The sequence below is a fragment of the Cheilinus undulatus genome, linkage group 8, assembly GCF_018320785.1.
Source record: "Cheilinus undulatus linkage group 8, ASM1832078v1, whole genome shotgun sequence".
Lineage (NCBI taxonomy): Eukaryota > Metazoa > Chordata > Actinopteri > Labriformes > Labridae > Cheilinus > Cheilinus undulatus.
This window is the reverse complement of record NC_054872.1, coordinates 44194286-44217052: the sequence shown is the minus strand read 5'-3', so window position 1 is coordinate 44217052 and position 22767 is coordinate 44194286.

Here is a 22767-nt window from a genome sequence, read left to right as displayed (position 1 = left end):
GTCTATAACTTGGCCAAAGAATATTTAGTCCTAAGTAGTATTTTTTTCACATTTAATACGGTGTAAGTTCAGATCCTCTGGACTGTAACTGGAGACATCGAGAGTCTTGGTCAGCATCTTAACTTCTGATCCTCAGGGGAGTCCTGGATCTATTTTTAACTTTGTCACTGTAGTCCCAGAGAGAAGCTGTGACTTTACAGAATATCAAACAAAAAGAGGGGACAGCTTGAGCCAGAAACTTCAAATCAGAGTCTTAACTAGAAAAACACTCAGAGAGCACAGACCTCCACCATTCCCCAATAGTGAAGAATACTTTAAAAACATTCCTGGATCCAGACAGTGATCCGGATCACTCCCAAAATCTAATTCGCCGATTACTCCCTTTCCGGTGGGGTGGAGACACGGTGAGGCAAAGCATTGGCTCCACTATGTGTGGACTGTCATGGCAGAAGCACCCATGGTCTCACCAGACAACTGAAAGTCATGGCAGAGGGTGAATATTCCTCTATTCCTCCCAGCATTGTGAGTATTCTTGCTACAGTTCGCTGTCTTTCTCTCTGTTACGCTCCGACTTGTCTCCTCGACCGGGCGTGCATCTTTCAAACTCTATAAACTCCAAAACTTTGAATAGAAACACACCCAAAAATGCTGCTGGGATTGAAGTTACTCATGCCCGCCATCTCCTGGTGTAAAGTGGTAACAGCGCAGACCTCCGCCATTAGCCCTATCTCCCAATAGTAAAGAATCCTTTAAAAAACTCCTGGATCCAGACAGTGATCCAGATCACTCCCAAAATCTAATAAGTCCTTCCTTATGCTATTTCTGATATTTCCTGAAAATTTCATGAAAATCCGTCCACAACTTTTTGACTTATGTTGCCAACAAATTAACAAATAAACAAACAAACAAACCCACCCGATCACATAACCTCCTTGGCAGAGGTAATAAGCTATGGATAAAATATATTCATCTATTTGTTGGTGGTAAGGCTGGCCTTACAGTAGAGCAGTGATTCTCAATGTGGGGATCAGGACCCCACTGGGGGTCACGAGACACTTAAAGGGGGTCCCCAGATGGATATTTTTTAAATAATGTTTTCCGATGCAAATTTGTTTCTCTTTGCCACTTTTCATAAATTTTGCACAATTTGGACCCATTTTGCCTCTTTTTTTACCCACTTTTTGTCATTTACACCAGTTTTGCCAAATTCTAACCGCACAATATCTTCCAATTTTAACACATTTCTGCTACTTGACCAAACATTTGCCAATTTTAAATGTTTTCCACCACTTTTTTCTGCCTGTTTTTGCAACTTTCCACCTGTTGTTACTTAAGTTGACCAGTAATTGCAACTGTTAACCCCTTTTTACCACATTTTTTGCCCATTTACACATATTTCACTGTTCTTATGCCCATTTTTGCCACTATAACCCATTTCTGCCAATTTAACCCATTTTTGCAGGTTTAAACCACTTTTTCCCACTTTAAAGCCAATTTCACCAAAGTTTCTAACCATTTTTGCTACTTTAACCTGATTTCTGCCTTTTCTTAATCCCCTTTTACCAGTTTTTGCTTCTTTTTTGCCACTTTGACGAATTTTTGCCATTCTTTGCCCATTTTTTGCCACTTTAAAACCCATTTCACTGAAGTTTGACCATTTTTTGCCATTCTTTTCTTATTTTTTGCCACTGTTATCAAATTTTTGCCACTTCTAACCCATTTCTTCTTTATCTGAAATCCAATTTCACCATCTTTTTTTTTTTTTTTTTTTTTTGCATTTTTAACCCATTTTAGTTCTGTTTTTAAGAAAAGAAATTTACAATTTTAAATATAAAATAAATCTGAGTGCAGCTCTGAGCAGATATGTTTTTCCATCTCTTGCAATATAAATGGACATTCAGCAGCTTCAGACTGAACTACGCTCATGTTCATGTTTTGAAAAGTTAACTGTTTTAACTGCTTACGCTCAACAATTGCTGCCATTGGTTGTAGATGACGGTCGCATCATTGAAAACAGAATTAGCATTAGACCAGACTAAAAACTTACAACAGTATCAAACATGTTTGATATTGTTGTAATACATCAAGTTTCATGACCACCTTACATCTAACAACTGAGATCACAAGAGGTCGCTGCAACTTTAGCGGGACTCCCATGATTTTACTCCCACTTTAGAATTTTGTCTGCAACTTTGAAATCAGATGAAAAGTCGTTAGATGGCTTTAGTTGAATGGTAACAGTCCCTGCTAAAAATATAATGAATAAGTTTGGTTTTCTTGATAAAAGCACAATTAACCCACATCATATGTTTTTGAGAATCTCCTAAATCAAAAAATCCACAATTTTTGACATTATAAATTTGGGTATTACTTTAGTCTGACCATGGTGCTAGTCTTTAGCTAATATCATAGCCTCATTATTGATCTCCTGACTCTGATTGCCCTCAGTGTACATACTCTTTACCGCAAACCTTACCTCTAATTTCCACATGCAGCGAACACACTGGGAACTGCTGTTGAATCGTACTATGGAGCACATCGTTCCCTCTCCAGTCTATCAGAGCATTTCCACAGCTGGTGCTCCAGACCGGCAACGGCACGTGCCTGGACCAACTCTTTGCTCCACAGATCTTTTAAGCAAACATTAACCTTCTAACTTCCTGTACTCACCCAATGGCAGAAGCAATAATATCATGGACTTATACTGGAAAGGATGATAAATTAAGCCCAAAAGGTAAAATAGTCCACTGTTGACATGCTATTCCTGCGTGAACTCACAGTTCTCCAAAGATCTCTTCCTGATGATCAGGGCTGCACATCGCGGCGCAACGCTTACTTTGAGTGGGCGAGTCGGACCAAACCCGCTGTGCTTCAGTGCGTGGCGCAGTCATCCTATGTGGACATTGCAGGTTACTCCCCATGGCTTTACTATTATTGGCTTTATTTCTTTTGGAATATATATTATATATATATATATATATATATATATATATATATATATATATCCTCTTATATGATGTTTTCAGCAGTGATGAAGACTTAACTTTCACTTGACATCTTCCTCTGAAGTATCTAACAATAATTTAAAAAATCTGTACCAGATTGAAGGAATAAACTGTGCTCTCAGAACAGCCAATATTTATTTGAGAAGATAATCATTTTCTAAACCTTTTTTTTCCGCTCAGACACCAAACAAACAAACATCAGCTATGCCTATTGAAGTCTGCTAATTGAAGGCTCAGAAGTAGTGTCAAAAAATCTAATGCAAACACTTTTCAAGCTTCCAGTCCTTGGAAACTTTGAAGCATTTATATATAAAAAAATTAAATTAAATTAAAAAAAGTGTTAACAATGTTATTTAGCAGACACTTTTGTTCAAGTTGAAGTACATCAGTGAAACTGGGACGACACAAGCAAAGATCTAGACAGAAGGGAACATCAGTGAGAGCTTCAGGTCTGATCAGACTCAGGTGCTGCAAGGATAGAGGTGATGCACAGAGTGAATAGAAGATTTTTCCCCCTAATGGTATAAACATCATCAACAATTAAACAAGTTTACTGAAGTAACAGACTGGGGGTTTAATCACTTCATAGAAATCAGACAATAGTAGCATAGCCACTGTAATGTCAATAGAAATCATTTCATCATCATTTCACTCTTCCCGCCGCTCTGCTTTGACATGGGTTTGCAATCGTTACCATCAGGGTTGATGGTGCATCCAATGGCTGCTGTGGTGGTAGCTGTTAGCTCAGATGTAGCTGTAGGAAAGTGGTAGTTCAACTGGAAGTGGACCACATTCCTTTTTAAAGGTCACATATTTTTCCCTTTTAAGGCAAGTTTATATTGGTCTCAGAGATCCCAAAACACACCTGTGAAGTTTGCTGTTGATGAAACACTCCAGTAATGGATTTTTGCATGTCTAAAAAAGACCCCTCTGTTTCAGTCCTGCTCAGAAGGAGCCCTTTCTGTGTCTGTGGCTTTAAATGTTAATTAGTCTGACTCCACCCCTGACCACACCCCTATCAGGAAATGGATATGGCGGAACTTTCTTCCAAGCAGGGAGGGCCAACTGAACCTGGGGGCGGTGCTAACTCCCCACATGACACCATGAGGGGAAAACCTGAGAACGCCCCTGCCCATACCATAGGGGACTTTTTAACCCCTTTAAACTTGAAACGGAAGGGAAGGGTTAAAAGTTAGAAAAGCAAGTGAGTAACGGACTTTTTTTTAGAGTCTTGAACCTCAGCTCGGGTGGGGAGTAGGAGTCCTTCCCAGGGTTTTTTTTGTTTTTTTGTTTTTTTGGACTTGATTTATGACATAACTTTGCACATATACGTCATCACCTAATTTGCCAGTGAAGCTCCTTGGTGCACAAGGCCCCAAGCAACTGCCTCCCTTTACCTTCTGATAATACAGCCTATGTATCCAGTCCTACAGAGGCTATTCTGTGACCTCCTATTAGCATTAGCATGCCTTACACACTGACCTTACCTCTGCATAATCTCCTCGCCTGTATGAGGAGTACATCAATTACTGAGCCATTAATTATTGGCTCAAACAGATGTCAGTCAAGTGAGACGGACACTTTGACCCCGATGAATAATGCGGCGCGATAAACACACACTGAGAGTGTCCGACCGTCCGGCCATGAGCACTCGAGTGTGAACAGATTTGAGAGGAGCTATAAATTTCAAGGACGGAGAGCTAGTAAAAGGAGAGCTTCACTGACAATGACTGACTCATATATCAGCCTGTGTGATGGCATAAAAAACTCACCCTGCTCCATTTCACCTCAAGTAACCAAATAAGCATTCCAGGAGATGATATTAGTGCATTTAATTTGAGCCATATGGGTGGAAAGTACCTGGATAGACTGGATGAAAGATGCACTGCTGCTATGCAAGGTGATGGCGGCTGCAAGATTGCAATCTCTTAATATAACCTTCCTGGAGCCCTGCAGAGGGAAAAAAGATCAGCTTAGAGGGTGATTTTATCTTCTGCTCAGGCTTATTGAGCTTATTTTAGTCAGTTCAGATGGTGGAGAGCTGCTCTAAAGCTCTCACAGTTCAGCTTTTATTCCCTCTAAGGCCTCGGACGCTCACAATCTATGTTCATTTATCTCACTTGCACTGCCTTGGATTGAAGTGTGCTTTGAGTGTGTTGCATAAGGCAGACTATATTAATGGCTTATACATTTATAGTTACACTATTGAAGCTGAGGTAGTGTCAAAGGATTTCTTTCCCTTAGTGTTATCAGATCTTATTAAAAGGCCAAAACCGAGCTACACTCCAGAGCTGAAAAATGAAGCCGATACTGAATACAAAAAAAAGCTGCAGTTCCTCAAGTGTCCACTGGAGGCCGAATGCAGAAGCACCAAAAGTCGCATACACATCCATTCAAAATATATGTTTTGTTTTTTTACAGAAGAAATAAACATGTTTACAGCCTGGATTAAAAAAGATTTAGGTCAGAGTAGCTCCCGCCTTTATAAGCACACGCTGTATGAAGTCAGCTAGATGGCCAATTAGCTCTTCCCAGTTTTTCTCCCCATATTTCCCGTCTCAAGTGTTAATTTGGTTGAAAAGAACAATGACTAAAAATATTTAGTTGAATCTTTTTTTTCCATAAACGAGACAAAGACGAGCAAAAAACAGATCTTTGGTGATAAAAGCTCTGACAAAAAGCAAGTTTAGTTTTGGTCAAGAGGCTAAAATTAGATAAAAATGTTATGAGATATGTCAGTATTTTGATCAGTGTATTTTAAATCAATGTGAGTATGGTGAGCGCATCATTTTGAGTGGGGTTTTTTTTTTTGGTATTAATTTAACAATTTGGCTGATTAAATTAGTGAAAAAATGAATGCCTTGACTAACAGTTAAGAGTAAAATGTAAGGATTTTAATCTAAAACTAGATAAAAACTGTAAAGGTTAAATAAGTAAAATGTGACATATATATATGTATATATGATATGTATATATAATCTAAAGACTAATACTAAATTTGAAATAACTGCCAAAATTAACACGGACTGCCTCTCCTTGGCTGCTCTGTCTTGCAAAGGTAAAAAAGCCAATAGATAAATAAATAGATAAATTAATAATCAAGGGCTGAAATTCAAATTTGAAATATAAATAAAGGATGTTATGAATTTAAGGTGCTAAGTATGCCGAAAGACATGGATTCTTTCAAATGCTTGCTATGTAAAATTCTGCCACCAGGGGGCTCTCGACTAAAACAATGACACCACATGATAAGTGTAGACCAGCTCCGCCCATCTCTGCCGTTTACTCCTTGTTCTGAATTAAGGACTCTGTTTAGTAAAAATGGCAAAAATTATTCACTGAACAGAAAACAGATGTTTTGTTTTTATTTATACATTTCTTATAATGAGCTGAGACTCACTTGAAAGAAGGTGTCATGCAAAGGGTTTAAGGAAAACCCCTGCACTCTGTCCAGATTGCAACAAAAGGGCGTATCTATGTGTAATGGTTCTGTACTAGACTGTTATCAGGCAGACAGTTTGACCCTCTGAGGTCTAAGCACTTGCCGCTGTCACTATGTTTTTATAAATATCTTTGTCATTTTATGTCGTAAAATGTGGTTCAAACACTTCTGTGAATGGGAGAATTTCATCGTTCCCGTCCACCCTCTCTTGCCATCCCACATGATTCAAAGCCAGAGATACAGGGCCAAAAGGAGAGCGGTGGGCACATGTCGTCACCTCTCACTGTGCCTCATTGGATGAATCCTTTGTCCTTCAACCTTTTCCTAACCAACTGACACACTGAATCCCTAAAGCCCTCCCTATCAGAGTTCTTGCAGGAGAGGTAAGGTGAGAGACAGGAATGAGAGAGGCAACAAATCTAGCGAATTTTTCTGGTGTTTCTTGGAGACTTTTGGAGACTCTGACTTGAAAGCACACAACGATGTTGCTCCTCTCAGTGAGCAGAATGGTACAGCCGTGGGCCTCCTCCCCGTCCCAAAGCACTCACAGGCAGCCCAGTCCTCGTGCAGCAGTCCCTCTCAGCCGCTGTCAGAGCAGGAGATGTTCACCCCTCCATGCCAGACTGCAGATTAACTGCACTGTGAAGGCACCTTAATAGTTTTTCTATTGTCTCCTTTCAGTCCATTTAGATTGTTAATGTAGGCTGTACACAAAAAAAACACACACAAATTATAAATATAATGGTTAAAATGTTCACGTTTCACTGTGACTTGTTGTAGGCTCATAAGTGGATCATACAGTTTAAAACTACACCAAACTCAAGAAAACTAAACTTGTGAAAAATAGAATAATAAACTAAAAAACATAAATAAATAAATAAATCTAAAGTAACTCCGCCAGAGTATCTCTCATTTTTGCGGGTCCTAAGCCCAGAAAAAGGAGGAGGGTTGGAGTTGTGACATTATAAAAACAAGAATTTACAGAAGAAAGTTCATTTGTAGTTCTATACATATCGAGGGTCTTTTACTAACTTTTTGTCTCTCATGGCGTTATTCCTCTCTCCCACAGCGTCCATTACAATTAAATGCATACTGAAAAATATGCAAATTAGGCGATGATGTCATTTAGCGACTTCTGGTGACTTTTAGGACAGCCAATAGCTGAGTTGGCAACACTGCAGGAGAGACCTGTTGATCTCCGATGATGGTGAGGCAAACAAATACTGAGAAGCAGTGATGAAGATGACACAGCTTCATTTTGGTGAAAACAGAATGACAGACAACATTTATACTCAAAAACCATGTGATAAAATTTAATTTTAGACATGCTTTCTGCACTTACCTATTATTTTATTCATATATTCCATGACTTTTGTGAAGCTAAGACTTTGGTAAACCTATTTCAAGTACAAAAACAATTTTCCAATTGTTAAATTACTTGTTTATAATTCTAGTTTATCATCCTACTTATGAAAAAAATCTCCCTAAAGAACGCTCAAGAGGAGAACTTGCTAGAAAAGATCAACAACGTAGAATCATGTACACATAAAAAGGCACAAAACAAAGAGGGACACTCAGGCCTGTGGAGAAGGTTTACATCAACATCAAAAACACACATCATTAATAACCACAACAGGTTCATAAGAAAATATGAAGGTTGAGTTCATCATTGAGTCCTTTTGGAGCTGGTGTTTGGAGAGTGTGGATCCAGTAGGCCCACAATCCTCCAAACAGCTGTTGTTGTAAAAGTTTATCATGGTGACCATTGCTGTGATAAAAATCAAAAGAAAGTTGGAATTTAAAGGTTAAAAGTTTTTCTTTTAAATAAAGTAAAACAAAAAAGGCAAAAATACAAATTACTGAAATGCATTTAAACCATTATGAATTTACCAGTAAGAAGGGGTTGTTCAAATAGTTTAAAAATCAAAATGGATAAGAAGATACTCAAACGTATTTATGCGGTTTATTTTCCCCATTGGCACAAAAAAATAAACCGGCGTTTTCCATCTCCTCTTGGGGAATGCCAAGGTTTTCCTGGGCCAGGTCAGATAATTAATCTAGTTTTGGGTCTGCCCTGAGGTCTCCTCTCAGCTGGATGTTCCTTTTTCAAAATGCAGCTTACAGAGAGCTGAACAAAATGAAACACAGCTGTCATAACATTTATCTTTTTCTTTTGTGCCATAAAGCTCTTGGTCACAGATTATTTAAATACACTAGGGAAACTGTCCCACTAAGATTCACATTTACTTATTCAAATGAACATGTACTTTATTATTTGGACCCATTCTGCATGGATTATCCTGTTGCAAGAAATACAAATAACATAAGACACCAAATGTCTGAATCCACAACTAAAATTTGTCCAAAATTCATTTAAATCTTCACAATAGGCCTTTAGTTTCTGTTTCAGAGTTTATCCCCATTAAATGAAATGAAATGTAACACTCAGTGCCTCTGTCTCAAAGATAGTTTTTGCTCATCAGATTCTCAGTCATTCAGGTCAGGCTGTATTCACAGGGCTCATATTGTTACATGTCTGAGAAGACTCAGAGTTATAATTACAAAGCTGAAATATTGACTCGATTTAATGGCAGGCTGAAATGAATTTCTACACAGTTAAATGAGAGTCCCGACTGTCAGACAAACATTTAGATGCTGTTTGTAGCTGCAATAACATGAGGATAAATTAAATCTAACAAGACACAAACGTACAGCTAGCAGACTCTCATCAAGACCTGTCAGTAATAGGTAGCCATGACCTGGCATAAGAATGATGCTGTGTCAAAGAACAGGAGAACCATAAACCCTCAGATATTACAGACATGTAGGGTATCTTCTCAAGAGTTCATATGAATATTCTTGTGCTGTTGTCACATGCTGGCCAGATATGAGGAACTTCAGCACTGACTTTTTGCAGATCCTACTTGAAGCTAAACTGTGTCCCAAATCAGGGCAATCTGAGATCTGATTGGATCTATGTCATCTGAAATGAGGCAGATCCACCCATGCTTTTTTGCATACATATTTCATCTCTCAATACTTTTTCCAGATCCTACTCGGAGTTTAAGCTGTGTCCCAAATCAGGGCATTCATGGCTGTGTCCCAAATCAGAGCATTCTGAGATCTGGTTAGATCTATGCCATCTGAAATGAGACAAATCCAACCATGCCTGTTTGCATACACATTTCATCTCTCAGTATGCATCACCCTTTTTGCATAGTTGGCATAACATTCCCACAATTTAGCTTATTATTTAAAAGATAAATCCAAACTAAGGAACCTTCTCAATGTCAGATCAAACCACCTACATTCAAAAGGGTCCACAAACTGCTAAGGATGTAGTGATAGGATCCCTTATTGGCTGGAGAAGGGAGGATGTGTTTAAGGGAGTCTTAGAAATGGGACAGTCTTTGATGAACTGCAGTGGTCCACCCTTGAATTGGGACAGAGCTGCAGTAAATTGGGGAATGACCTGCACAACCCAACTTAAAAAAAAACCCTGAATACTACTTTTATTACCAGGTGATTTTTATGATCAAAATGTTCCAGTATGCTATGATTACTAGCGGGCTGAACGGCGGTGCAGTGGTGAGCATTGGTGCTTTACAGCAAAACAGTTCTTGGTTTTGTATCCCAATCTGCCAGAGCATTTCTGAGTGGGGTTTGCATGTTCTCCGAAGGTTTTCTCTGGGAACTCCTCCCTTTCTCCCAAACACCAAAGATATGCTGGTTAGGTTAAGTGTTGACTCTTAATTTTCCGCTGGTGTTGGTGTGAGTGTGACTACTTGTTTGCCTTCATAGGTCAGCCTGTGATTGGCTTAGCTCCAGCCTCGCAAACCCCAAACAGGATAAGCGGTATATAAAATGGATGGATGGAAAGACAAGTATGGTTTGTGCAGAGATCTCATGTAAACATTGTGAGTAATGAATGTCAAACTTTCATGTGACCTCTGTATTGTTTTTAAAGTTCGCCATTAAAGCCTGGTTTTAAACTTTATTATTTGGATGCATATATCACATGCCCAGTATGACCTGTGAGCTGTGGAGGTGTGAGACATCGGAGAGCTGTCAGCATTAGATAAATATCAGCCACATAGTGATAAACCACAGGAGCTCATGAGCCGAGGCTGCTGCGGTTTCCTCCCCCTCCTCTTTTGGCCTGCAGGTCGCAGCTCCGCGCGTATGAAATATCTCCCAGCCTGCAGCCCAGGAGTTAAAAGTTTTGTAGAAGTACCCCCACCCCCCCACCCCCAACCCTCTCTGCAGCCCCCGGTCATCACTGGAACAGCGCACATCATAGCATCACGACGAGGAACATAACGGGAATGTTTGGAGCCTGCAGAGTTATCACTATAATGAGGCTGTCACCGTGGAGACGTCCCAGGGTTACCGGTGACAGCCAGGACAGGTGACGCATGCCGCCGGCTGTGGAGATCACAGCGGGCAGCCGGCGTGACTTTCAGGAGGTCTGACCTTGTGTTCACCCTGACGGATCAAACACAGGCAGACAAACAGGGCTGTGATGTCACCTGTCTGCTGGCATTTCTGCAAACGGACAGGAAAAAAGGGGAATAGATTTCTATCTAAACACCTGCTAATTTCTATCAAAACATCACACCTCTCATCAGCTTTTTCTCCAGAATTTAGTATCAACACTTAAGTCAAAAATGTAATAAATGCTGTTATGCCAGAACTCTTTAGGTGTTTTGACCAGCAGACTATTCATGAATGAGAAGCTTGAAGACAAAACGACATGTTCAGTACCAGATACTCTTCAGAATTTAATCAAGAGCTTTACTTTCAGTTTTCAGTTTATTTAGTGATTTTCACTCAGCTAATTGTGGCTGTTTGAAGTGTATTATGGTTCACAAATATACTAAAGTGCTGCACAAGTACTGTATACTTAAATGTGCAGCATTTATCTAAACCATTTTTGTACTAGAGTATTTCTGTTTAACCCTTAGAGCACACACAGCAGGGATCCGTGTTGCAGGCACACCCCTTTGTAAATTGCTCAGTAACTTTTGAACCGTAAGTCGTAGACACTAACTTGTTATTTCCTTTGAAAGCCCTGTGTTGCGCCTTTCTTAATATGTTCTTCATGCATTTGTAGCTCTTACAGAACATTTTCTAGTGAGCCGGGAACCTGGCTGACTGTCCGGGGTCTCTGGGGACAGCGTTGTCGTATACAACAAGAAGTGACACAGTTTAGAAAAATGATCACTTTTGAACCATAAGTCATAGACACCTACTCTTTTTTCCTCTTATGGCTTACAATTTTGCCGTTCGTTTGCTACCCTCAAAGTCTCCATAGCCCTTAAGGCCGCCGTTCTAGTGAGACCGGAACTTCAGGGACTTTTCGGGGTCTTTAAAGATTGAATCCATGGCGTTAGATCTGCTAAAAGCTTTTTTTTTTTTGGGACATTTTTAATCCATTTTTGATCATGTACTTTGGCTTTCTTCGGTGGGTAGCACCATATTTGTTTAGGGCAATGTTTACATGCAATGCATTGTGGGAGCGGCTGTCCTCCAATAGCTTAAAGGAATGGCACAAATGATTCTGACTGCAAAAAAGCTCATGGACTTTTCTTTGTATATATGTATATATTTTGAAAACTTTTAGTCACAGAATATTTATTTTCTCACTGTTTTGTCCCAAAGAGATGGGAGAACAAGTCTGTGCAAAGAAAATGCTTAGTCACTTTTATTTACTGTGTGTTATCAGTAAAAATCTTTAAGTTTCAAATTCCAATTTGTTTTTTTCTTTTGTCTTTAGAGTCCTATAACTTTTTCAAAATTCAAGGAACATTGCCGTAGTAGATATATTCTTAAAAAAAAGAAACGGTTGTCCTGAGAAATGGTGTATAGAGCTTGACTGTACACCACAGAGTTGGAGTTTAATAAGCTTTTTAAGAGAAAAAGTCCAGAAGAGACATGATGGTGAAAAAAAATAGCTGTGAGCTCTGAGTGTTAATCAAAATGCTTACTAAACCTACTAAACCCTTATTAACTTTTGTGCATGTTGTCTTGACAGTCTTCTGAGGTGTCCTGCAGTTGTAAAATTTACTGTATGATTTTTTTTTTTTTTTTTGGCCTTGGAGCTGATGATATTTAGTAATTGTGTCCATCCTGGCATACATATGTAAACACTGATGCATGCTGCTGATAATCTGTGCATGCCAATAAATTTAATAAGGAAGGCTTAAATCAGCCAACATTGCTCTTATAAAAAAATGCACTGTTATATCAAGACATCCAATGTAACTGTTCCCTTATTTGCTTTTCAATCCATAGAAAGTTCCCTTTTCCATTGTTGAGTTCATTCCATAATCTTTAAGATTCAAAACTCCTAATTTTCCCTCAAAATAAAAGCAGCTCTGTGTCCAAGCAGGAAGTCAACTACCCTTAGTTTAATGGTACAAAAATCTAAAATGAAAGAAAAAAATTGGAAAAGCAAGTAGTTGAATTTCAAAATGCAACTTTGCACCCTTTGAGAATTTTCTAATAGTCCTGCCCTTCCCAAACATATCGTATGGGCTCCCCAGACAATGTGAGCATATCCTGCCATGATTATCTGAAACAGTCTATCCGGTATGAAACGCTGGCTAAAGCCATTTCAACGACCAAGGGGAGACTAATAGATGCAGAACTGCAGCACTACATCTTCACCTCAGAGAAAAATTAGGAACTCATACTCATCAAGAACCCATCCACAGAGAGACGAATTCAGGAGCATACGCATTTTTTTTTTTTTTTTTTTTTGTCATATCGGTGTTTCATTCACATGGAAACGGTGTCTTGGGGGTTTTAATTGCTACCTTTTTGAAACCAGGTCCCAGAGTGAACAAATCTGTGTGAATTTTTCCTCATGGAGAAAAGTAGCTTTGAGTCATGGTTTTAGTCGACAAAATTAACATTGATTTAAAATGTCAGGGCTTGGAGCCCTCAGCGATGCCCGGCCTTACAGCCCTGCCCACCCTCACAGGCTCCCAGTCAAATCACATCACATAAATCCCCCTCCTCACCTGTAAATCTCTTTATGGCCCTCCATCTTCTGTCCTCCTCCACCCTGACACGCCAGCCCAGAACCTCTGGTCCTTGGGCGCTGGTCTGCCCTCCACTCCTCCAACACCAGCCTGCATGCAGACCTACGGGGCAGATCCATCAGTGTGGCAGCCCACACTGTGGCAGCCCACATTGCTACATCCTTACACATGCTCAAAACCCTCTTAAAATACATCGCTTGAAGACAAAGTAAGCACTTGGTTACTTTTATTGTATTTGTGTGATTGTTTCTGATGTGAAGCGACGGCACTATAAAAATTCAGGTCATGATCCTTATGCTAATCATGGTAATAATCTTATTTAAAGTGTTTTTAAAGAGACTGACATGCATTTAGTGAAAAATGATGCTGTATTCTACAGAAGCCCTTAAAAGACATAAATGCATACATTCTTTAAATCCAAGTCTTCCAGGATAAGAAAATTCTAGTTGTTTTCTAAGATTTTACCCGACATATCATGTTATACTTGGATATTTGAAAACAGCTGATAAGAGATAAAACACACCACATTCTTGTATTTCAGTGTGTCTATGATACATTATATTCTGTTTTTAGTGGCATATATAAAAAAAAGTCCTCTGTGTCATCTGCAGTTTTATATTTCTTGCTGCACAAACAAATGGTGTTTTGATTTAGTGATATGTGATAACTGCAGAGTAAACTCCCCTCTAATGATCACTTAGAAACTAAAGTTTCTGAAGAACAAGAAGAAAACAATCATAATATTGCCCGTGTAAACACAATGACTCACTGGACGACTGATTTGCTTCGGGCACAGCACCAACTGGACTTGTTCTGCATATTTTCTCTTTCCAGTCTGTGCACACCAGTATTGCTTTGTCAGTGCAGGAAATAAACTCAAACTTGTGCTTTCAGGCCAATTTCAGTGTTGGAATTAATTAGCAAATTAGTCTCTGAGAAACATTCTCTTTCATGTTTCTCGTTTTGCTTCAAATGTTAGCATCAATGATGCAACGGTAGAACAACTACACTGATAAAAACTTTCTTACACTGTGTGTTGAGATCACTCAACTCCATGTTTGACTTTTTCTGCAGCTGCTGATGAAACTGATGAGCTGTGAAAAGAGGAGATCAGTCTGGTAAGTCAACGTTTTAAGTGCAAATGCATCAGTTTTTCAGGAGTGACTGATACTCTTTCCTGGCATATTTTTTAAACAGACCTTTTCAGAAATGCCGGGACCGCCGGGAGTTCAACATGGAGGTACAGTACGCTGCTGCCCCCACATGGACATCAAAGGGACAGCTGCTGGAAGTTTTGAGCCCTTTTCATCCGTTTACTCATATCTAAACTGTTTTTTAAATTGATGATTTAACAGTTTGTGTCTTGTGTAGGAAAACTCACTCAGTAACAGAATTGAGCTTCAAGGAAAACCCCTTCATGGATCAGTGGGTTTGTGTGCAAGGAATCCCTGCAGGGTGAGGCATACAGGAAACATAATCAAGTGGCTGGCATAGCATACAAAACATCTACACTGAATGTGGGCTGGGGGTCCCAGGACCAAGATGGAAGACAACCCCAAAGGTGGTCCTACATACACAAGTTAAGGTTCTGTGGGACGTCCAGATACAAACTGACAAATTGGTGGTGGCTCTATCAACGGGACAGCAGTGATAGATGCTGCAATCCCAAATGACAGCAACATCAGTGAGAAGGCACAGGAAAGCTTGAGGAATACCCAGGGCTACGCAACAATAGATAGACAGATCAAAATAACAAAGCAAACTGGTTATTTGTCCCTAACCTGACACACCAAATGAATTTGTTTCACACATCCATCTGGGAAAGCTTCAATAGGAAACATTTGAGAAAAGGCAGAGGCTTTGAAAAAAAACTTGGAGGGTGATTGGATGAACGTTCTGTCTGTCACATCTCTACGGGCCAATCAGAGTAACAAAACACATAGCCGCTTTCGAGCTGTACATGCACGTCGCTGATTGGTCCTGTCACTTTCTTACTGGGCCCAAACAGACCTTAACAAGATGGATTCGCCAGTGAAAAACAAGGAAATGGGCGTATCCATCTACTTTGCAAGGTTAATTTGTCCCGTGATAGGTAATACACAGTAGCAGAATAATGAAGCACTGTGACTGATCCACAGCTGAGGAAATGTTCACTATGTACAGACTCAGTGGGCACAAAACACACCAGCACTGTCCGATTTGTGTCAAAATGTTTATCCCTATTGTTTTATACAAACAAACTGACACCAGACGTGCAACCCAACCCACCATGGCACTTTACACCACTGTTTCAGTACTGGCGCAGCCAGATCCAACAGGCGGAGTGTCTTCCTGAGAGAACAGCTGTTTTAGGCATGTTTGGGCTGAAATTTGAGGCTGAAGTAAGGAGTGTAATGGCGAGCACATCCACCTGAGGGCCCCATTGGGCGGGAAGGAAGATTGACATGACCCAGGTCATGCTCTGGATGTCTTTGTACATTACCAAGGACATGGGAAAATAATCTGATGAAAACAAAACAAAACCACAGCTTTAGGGCGGAGTTGTGGGTAGATGTGGCGCTTAAACATAGCCTAGGGTACTGTTAGGGCGGGTAGGAGTGTTGCCACAACCCCCTGGTTATTGTGTGTATGTTCTAAGCACCTAGAAACTTTTGGTGGTTGCTGGGCGTATTACCAGGGGTGCAAAGGCCCGGACAAAAGAAATGCTGTTAAGCTTGACCTTGGCTGCTGAGCAACACATGTACATGTCAAATGAGTCAACACTGACTCTGGCCGCCCTCCCTCCTCTCTTCAGCCCGGGGGTGTGGAACATCAGGACCTGTGAAGAACCGTTAGTGCTCTACATGCCTAAAACTCCTGTACAGTACTGTATGTATATATATATATATATATATATATGGCTTAGCACTGTTGCCTCACAGCAAGAAGGTTCCTGGTTCACCTCCCAGTCAGGGCCTTTCTGTGTGGAGTTTGCATGTTCTCCTCGTGCATGCATGGGTTCTCTCTGGGTACTCCGGCTTCCTCACACCACCAAAAACATGCTTATTAGGTTAACTGGTGACTCTAAATTGGCCCTAGGTGTGAATATGAGTGTGCCTGGTTGTCTGTCTCTGGTGTGTCTGGTTGTCAGCCTTGCGATTGACTGGCGGCCAGTCCAGGGTGTACTCCACCTTTTGCCTAATGGCAGCTGGGATAAGCTACAGCACCCCCCTGCGACCCCTAACAGGATAAGCGGTATAGAAAATGGATGGATGAAGACTTGCCACTACCAATATGGCTGATGGGCTGATAAATCACAGCAATGGGCTAGTACAGTCAGTGTGGTACCTTTAGTATTTCCACATCTATGGATGACCAATAAAGATCCTAAATATAATCATTCACATTAATTTATATGGAAATGTAAAAAGAAACCTTTGTAGATGTGAGAAAATGACCCTAAACAAGAATAAAATGTTAAGATCTCATACTCAGTGTTCTTCATGGGCTTTTTAGTTAGTTTAAGAGACCTTTAAACTCTCTTCAACACGTTCAAGAAAAGATGTATGCAACTAAAACAGATTTTTTTAAGATTAAATAAACTACACAGATGACAGGCATGTTCATGGCAATGAATAAACATAAATAAACAGGTAAACAAATACCAAATTTGCTCTGAGAGTTTTACGTTCCCTGTAATGTTCTGTCTGCAGTGTTTGGACCCAACAATCCAATAATGTGCTTTTTTCTCAAGACTTTCCGTTCATTGCTATTTGAAGCAAAGTTTTGTTTTGAACATAAACAAAACTGTCCTGTGTATAAACTGGACCTGATCCACTGGCAGTAAATACAGAGAGGCGAGTTAAATGCATGCTTTGTCTTATTTTGGGATTCTTTTCAAAAGGCGAAACACCAAAAAGCTTCAAATTCACCCGAGACGAATGAAGACCAGATATCGACGTCTGGCATCTTTAAAAAGTGTTGACACACTTTTAGGAAAGTTTATACTCACAGAGAGAATATTTTTTTATATCTGGCTTTGAATGGAAAGACTATTTTCCATTTTCATCTCAGGAGCCCAGCCACAGAGAGTAAAGGTCCAGAATTGGAAGTGAAACAATCCGTATCAGTTACAGCTCTGACAGACGGCTCTGAATACTGATACGATCATCCTCCGCTACAGAGTCCAGTTTAAATTATGTAATCTATTCATGGGGAAAAAAAAGGAAAAATCAGTGTAGGCTTAAACGTGGAAACTCAGATGAACTTCAAATACAAGCTGTTTGATCAATTCTCAGTAAAAACTTGAGCTCTTACTTTATTCTTCTCACTGTCAGACTGCAGACGGTTTCATCCAGCACAGTTCAAAATGTGAGTTTGTTGCCATGGAAACGGTGAAAAGGTCATCAAAGAGCGAGAGTTGGTTTAAATGGCTTTAATATCTTCAGACAGCAGAGATAGACTCCAGTACAATTTTTTTCTACACAGCAAATGTCCATCAGAAATGCATCAAACCATCAGCTCCAGCAGCCAACCAGTCAATGAAAAATCTCAGAAAGGCCACCCTGAGGTGTTCTATCCTCGTAGATGATTACACTTGATGATAATAACTTCAGTAAACTCCAATCAAGTTCTTCTCAGACGTTTGAAAATAGGCAGAAACTTCTCAAATAGTAAACCTTGACATAAAGGCTGCCATCAGGAGACATGTGAAAGTAAACAGAGTTATTAATACCACTCAAAACTCTCTGTTAGTCAATCCTTTGTGATTGTGTCCAATCTGGTGTTAGTTGAATCAATAATAACTTAAACGAAGTCTCTAAAGATGTCCTGTTGTTGCTGTAATAGAGCAGTGAATATGTCTTTCTGTTGATGCAGCAAGTCATTCACCTGCCTGAGTGAAAAATATTCCTCATGTTTTTTGCTTGGGTGGCATTTTCTCTGGATGAGAGGACACAGGCAGTGTTGATTGGTAGCCTAGGCTCGGCGGGTTAGCAGTCGCTGGTTAGAGGTCAGCAGGTTAGCAGTAGCAGGGTAGCGGTCAGCAGCAGTTTATAGTGGGCCAGAAAAACAACGGTGGAAGCCAAGGTGGAAGACGCTAGCTCCAATAAGCCTTCTAGCTCCAGCTAGCCCACCCGCACAAGTTAGTCCGCTAGCTCAGTATATCCCGCTAGCTCCGGTTAGCACGCTAGCTCGGTGGTGTGGAGTGCCTGGCCTCACTTGGGCTTGCTTCAGATAGCACGCTAGCTCCGGTTAGCACGCTAGCTCGATGGTGTGGAGTGCCCGGCCTCACTCGAGCTCGCTCCTGTTGGCTGGTTAGCACAGCGGTGGTGACTAGCTCGGTGGTGTGGAGTGACAGGCCTCACTGGCTGGTTAGCACAGCGGTGGTAGCCAGCTCGGTAGTGTGGAGTAGTGGGAGGTAGAGCAACAGCCCAATCTAGACTCAGCAGTAATCACGACCAGGGCATCTTTCCCAAGCAACCTAACTTGGCTCTACTCTCTTCATGATATTATTATTCAAGAATAGTGTGCAGATTAACATTTTCAGGATTTTTTTTTTAAACATTACTCTGGTTATAGTGTATATCTCACCAAATGACCATGTTTTATTTTACATTTTCCTAATTTTATGCACATGTTTTTTATAAAATTGGGTAAAATGTACCATTGGAAATAGTTGAAAAATATTATTTATTTTTTGGACGGCATCTGGCAACCTCATCTCAGTGTTTCGTGATCTCCAAGGGGGTCCCGACCCCCAGGTTGAGCACCACTGCACTAGAGATATGTGCTAAGTCTTTTATCAGCAGAGGCCATTGCTGCCAATCCTCATGGAGCAGATTGATCCAAACAGAAACATAGAAAGTACTTAGTCAAAAAATACAAAACAATGCGCAGACTCAAATCTGTAAATCAAATCATTTATCAACATTACAGATAGATAGATAAATACATAGATTACATCCCATCCTGTGGCACAAGCCACAGGTCATTAGTTCATCAGCAGGTCAAAGCAAAGAGGTTACACAACACCATGGATGGAGCAAAGTTCATTATTAAGGTGGAAAACCACAGGATTTTATACAATACCCCACATCTTTTCTAAGATAAACTTTTCACTTCCTGATGGTAGAGGCAAAGAAATGACGGAAGATTATCAAAGTGAACAGCAGTTTGTCTGGTGGTGCAGGTTCACCAGCAGAGGGCGCTCATGTTACAAAAGCACCACTCCCAGTGGAAACTCAAGACAACACACAAACGTGTTTACATAATCAAAATGAAGAAGTGCAAATCATGTCAAGTGGAATCATTCACACTACTACACTGTGGTCTAAAGCAGTGGTGCAACCTTGGGTTCAGGACTCCCTTGGGGGTCGTGAAATGATGAGGGGGTCGCCAGATGCCTTACAAAAATTAAAGAATATTTTTTACTGTCTCAAATGGTATATTTTACCCATTCGTATGACAAAATATGTGCATAAAATTAGTAAAATGTAAAATAAAAACATAGTCATTTTGGGAGATACATGCTCTAATCAAAGTAATGTTTGAAAAGAACCCTAAAATGTTAGTCTGCACACGACTGTTCTTGAATATGCAACTGTGCTTTAACCACCTTCAGGTCAGGTCAGTGGGGGTCACCAGTCTCAGGCACCTTTGTTTTGGGGGTTACGGCCTAAAAAGGTTGAGAACCCCCAGAAGAAAGTGGCACTTCTGGCATGGCAGACCAGAGCTCAGCTGTGGAATTGCAAAAATTGACAAGAGACGGAGCGATTTGCTCCATGGTGAGCTTTGCATGTGGATCACTGGACAGATTATGCAGAATTTGAAGGTTTGCTCAGTTGTTTCTTTTTTTTTTTTTTTTTTCAGTTTTTAAGCTTATTGCTACAAGATGTCTGTGTAGGTTCTCATTCGTAAGGCCATGGTTACCCTAATCTTGGTCCAAAGGGGGGTAAGTGGACTTGTTTGAAGTTCTTAAATACATTTCACCTCTCATCTTTAAAGGGAACTGAAGAAGCCTTTTGGATGAGAGGGGAAACATCTACAAGAGTGGCTGTGAATTACCACATGTTCCTCTATAATCATCAGGTATGAACTATGTATCATTTTATTCACATTATATATTTTGCCAGTCTGTGTTATGCTGTCCCAGTGAATTTTGGGGGGCATTTTACTACAACAGTAGCTATGTAACAGCTTATTCTGTTATTATCAGAACAAACAGTGTGCCGGGGCCAAATGTGAATGTGACCCTGGGGTCATTGTTTGTATATAACTGCTTTACCTGGTGGTAAACTGCTAGGTTTATGAACTAATCATTTTGGATGATGCTATCAAGAGGAGTGGCAACCTTTGCTTCAGATTGCATTGCTGCACCTTTACTAAGCAGAAAGCTGAAAGCTGCTGTGGATGTTTCTTCTTAGAGGAAAGCCACACAATGAAGGATTTGTTATTGCTAGTTTAGCCTAATTTGGACTGTAATGTTTTTAATATGGACGCATCAGTTAAGATGCCTTTTAACAAGCAATATAGACCATAAACATAAAAGGAAATGTGTGCTGAGGTAATCATCCAGGGGAGAAAGAGACATTTAGTTCAGTTGTGCTTCGTTTTATACAGCAAGGTTGCCCCCTTCTGGCTGCTAGAGAGAATACAGGTTCAATGCACTCTCACATTTGCTTCTCTTTAAACCCAGAGGCAACATCTTCTTCTCTTCTGCTGTCAGTGGCTGAGGGACATCATCAGAGCTGCTGGAGGTCTTATCCACTTTATAGAGCCTGAGTTTAATCACTTATTGATCAGCGTGCTCCACCGCCTCCCCACTGCTCTTTCTCTCTGTGCTCCGGTGATGTGTGGGTGGTTCTGGATGAACAGGCTGTTAATGAGGTTGTAGGGACCATTATTGTCAAGAATAGGAGGTCATTTACTGCACAGGGATTTGAGTCTGAGCCAAATGCGATCGGGTCGGCAGAGATGAGTTCAGAGGACTCGTCTGGTCAGGACTTTGAGGATGAGGAATGTGTGAAATGTGGGGAGGGGACAGCGCCAAGAAGAGAGGGTAGAAGCAAAGAAGAAATGTTTGACCCTGACGGCAGAGTTTAACCAAGAAAGTAGAAGCTATGGCTCATGTAAGGCTGCAGCAGAACATAGCACTGACTCCATATCAATACCAGTTTAATCAACATGGCACGAGCTACGGGCCAAGCTGTTAAATAACTGTCTAAAGACCCCTGTAAAGACTTTTCAGCTGGTTATAAACAGCCTGAACTTACATTGAAGCCTCTTTAAAGACTATTGGCAGCCAGATCAACTATTTTTCATGGTTATTATTCATGCTTGTTACCACTCCTGCTGGGCAGATGTCAGACAAGAATGCTGAGACAGACATTTTTGACCTTTATCCTCTAAAAATTCACTGTGAGGCTTACAAGTGCATGTTTTAATGGTAATGTGCAGCTAGACTGAGAGGCCTGGCTCAGGCAAACCAGTGTGGAACAAGGCAGGGAAGCTGGTTGAGGGGCAGGTAAAGAAGGATGTAGTGAGGTGGACTAAGGCAGTGGCACAAGCTGAGCAGGGGGAAAGTGCAGAGGAAAGGAAGTTAGTTGGATTTCTACAAAGTAATGTCAAATAAATAAAAATATATGTAATGCAAAATAAGTGCATAAATATTCTCCCATATTGAGGTGCCGCCGGTTGCTGCTATTAGTCTCACAATCAGTGAGACAATCAGACACCTGTGTCTGGAAAGTCCGGTCACTGGGTAATCAGTATTTCTGGCTACCATTACATCACAAAGACAAAAGAACACTCTAAGCAACTCAGATAAAAGGTTATTGAAAGGTGTAAGTCAGCGGATGGATACAAAAAAACTTCCAAGGTAGTGAACATCCCCCAGAGTTGAGTTAAATCCATCATCAAGAAAGGAGCATGCAAGGAGACTAGTGAGAAAGGCCACCAAGACACCTATGACTACTCTGAAGGAGTTAGAAGCCTCAGCAGCAGTTGGCAGGGTTCTTTACCAGCTAAAGTTTTATGGTAGAGTGGCAGAGAGAAAAGACACTGTTCAAGACAACTCTTCAGATCTTGACTAGAGTTTGCCAAAAAACATGCAGGAGACTCCAAGTGGAAGAAAGTTCTTTGATCTGATGAGAGCAAAATGGTGCTTTTTGGCCATCAGACAAAACAATATGTTTGGCAGACACCAAACACTGCACATCACCACAAACACACCATCCCCACTGTGAAGCATGGTGGTGGCAGCATCATGCCGTGGGGATGCTTCTTGGCAGCCAGC